Genomic DNA, 2,883 nt, shown 5'->3' with positions numbered 1-2,883 from the left:
AGAGAGGTTACATGTCTTGCCTCAGTTCACAGACTTACTAAGTTGCCAGCCTAGGATTCTAACCCTCAGGTGTTGGTCTCCCATCTCTGATTATGACACTGTATTGCAACTCTGAAAATATGTGATGCCTTCTCAACCAGTTGCAAGATTTATATAATAAAAATGAATGATTGTATGATTTTCATTTAAAATGTAAATGGGAGACTCTCTCATATCCTGATTTTTAAATTAGAAGCAGTATATCACTTTAGCATACAAATGCTTTGCCACTCTTATATTTGCTTTAAGCACATTGGGACGAAGTATACCCTTTATAGAATATGCAACATCTTCAGAATAAAAAGGTGAACTCTATAATTGCTGTTCAGTCTTGGGTATGGTACTAAGATTCTTAGCTCCACACACACATACATACACACATACCACGAAATCAATTGTATTCTGGTTTAATTTAATATGCAAGTAGATTTAAGCCATTTTTGAATCTTTTTAAGCTGAATTGGAATGTACAAAGCATAGAGTCAAGGATAGTTGCTGCAGAATTCAAAAGAAGGTTAAAGTATCTTAGGGCTGTGTCTTGATCATTTTTTTCCCCCTGTATTCCTGTTTTTATATGTAATAAAATAAGCATTTAGGGAACCGAGTAGAGGTTCTTTCCTTGCAATATGTTATCTTCTTCGTAATTGGTCAGTGCAGGACAAACACATCATTAAACACACAGTAGCCTTACTATAGCATAAAATTTTGTGTAAGGCAGATTCACCTCGAACAGTGAGAGCGGTTTGTTCCTTAAAGTGCCAGAAGGACCTTGCTATGGCTTTGCTTCACTTACTGCAGAGCCTCTCAGCAAGGGCAGCCTTATGGGACCTCTTCAGGATACCAGTTGATCAAAATGATAATGTAAGTGTCTTCAACCTCTGCTAGTCTTGTGTTACTGCTAAAGAATTAGATTTTCTGTTGCAGCAACAGACTAGCATCCATTGAAAGGATTCTGTACTCATATCAAAATGAGAAATGAATTGCATTATTCAGGGTGCCGTAACAAGCCAGGGTGCTTTGGTGCCAGTGGCATAACTGGAAGCTCTGGGTTCCTCTAACCCTATGTGAGGTTAGCGCTACCTGAGCAGGGCTTCAGTGCGTCTCGTGCTGCCTGGGACTGATAACAATGATCAGAAGTGGCAAACTAGCAGGAATCAGTGAAATGGAAAACAGCCCGCTGCTGGCCCAACACCATGAGGCTCAGAGTTATTTTACAGAAAGTGAAATATTTATTTTCAACATGTGACTCTCCCTGTGAGTGGAACATGGTGACAGGGAGTGAAAAGGAATTGCTCTATCAGAATTTGGCTGAATGAGTTATGGGGCAGCTGTGCGTGTGCCTGGACGACCTGGGATGGATGGATTGGAATAAAACGTGATCGCTGGTCCAAGCTGGTTCACAGCACCACAAAGCCATCTGTTAGGGCTCAGCCTAGCGTGACTGTCAGTCTTCTGAAGGAAAAAACTTTGAGAAGGAGTGTGAAGTAGAGGTACATAGAAGGAGTTTGGGGAAAATGCCCACTTTCAAAAAAAGAAAATTAAACGAGCTGAGCTCTGGTGCTTAAGTTAATATCAACATGGTCATCCACAAAGAGGAAGGTTAGAAATTTTTCACAGCTAAACATTTTTCCAAAGAGGAGTATGACTTGGTTAGAATTATGTCTTCTATCATTTTCTATCTTTTTATGGTGTGGACATTTATGGGAATTAAGACCAAAGTTTCTGAGGCCAAGTTGGATGCTCAAATTTATGTTAAGACTGGATATTCCCAGCGTGGGTTAGAGTAGAGAGAGTTCAGGGCTCTTTGTGGCCCAACCCAAGTGTATGGGATGTGGAAGAGGACCCCAAAGGCCAGTGTGTATTAGAGACGCTTTGGAAGATGTGGTTTAAGCCTTTCGTTTGGTACTTACAATTCTTGGTTAAAGGAGTATTCTGGCTTGTCTGTTAGAAGCTTTGTAGGTATGAAAATGTTACAACTCCCCTTTCCCTCTGAGATAGCTCATTAATTCCTAAATCACCAGGGTGGGGTGACTGATTAACCAGCTTGATGGAGACTCAGATATGGTGGCTGCCTGTGCCTGCTGGCTGTGTGTGGGGAGGGCTCAACAAAGGAACAGTGGTGCCTGCTGCACCCCACCCTCTTGCAGAGAGAGAGAGAGAGAGAGCTGCCCCACCAGCCCTGAAGCCAGACAGTTCAGATCCTCTCCTTCCTCCCCATATGTCCCTGCTACTTTGTGAGCTGCTGTCCCTTCTCTAGAGCTTAGGGCAAGTGCGAGGGACTCTCTGCCTGGGCCCTTTAAGAGGAACACCTGGGACTCCACCTGCCCTCGCTTGGCTGACTTTCATAGCCAGCTGTTGTGGGGGCTCCTCTCTCCCACACTGGTGTGCTGGGCTGGGGAGCCTTGTGTGGGCCTGGGATCCACAATCCTCAGTGGTGTGGGCAAGAAAGGGTTCTGTGGAAAGTGACCTCGCAGGGTGATCTGATCACATTCCTAACTGGGCAGGTTATGGGGGGGTAGCCACGCCCTAGGCTTGTAACTTCTTTACAAAAAGACTTATCTTAAGCCAGCCCTGTGCATTGTTTCTGTGCATCTGGGTTAGCAATCTTTAAAATAAGCTGTAAGCACCCTCAGGAGAGCACGTAATCTTGTTAACAAGACCTTTAAGAAATATTCTCTAGGGCTGTCATGCAACAGGGAAATATAGAATCAGGAACAAGAATGCTAAGGCAGGAACAAAGTTGAAGGAAGAGTGCAAGTGGCAGTCGCAGCAAACCTGAGCGTCGGAGTCCGCTGCGCATCGCCGCCTGTGCCACGGTTTCCCTTACATTTTATTCTCCTTGTT

The sequence above is a fragment of the Pteropus alecto genome, unplaced genomic scaffold (assembly GCF_000325575.1).
Source record: "Pteropus alecto unplaced genomic scaffold, ASM32557v1 scaffold35, whole genome shotgun sequence".
Lineage (NCBI taxonomy): Eukaryota > Metazoa > Chordata > Mammalia > Chiroptera > Pteropodidae > Pteropus > Pteropus alecto.
Note: the sequence above shows the minus strand (reverse complement) of the source record.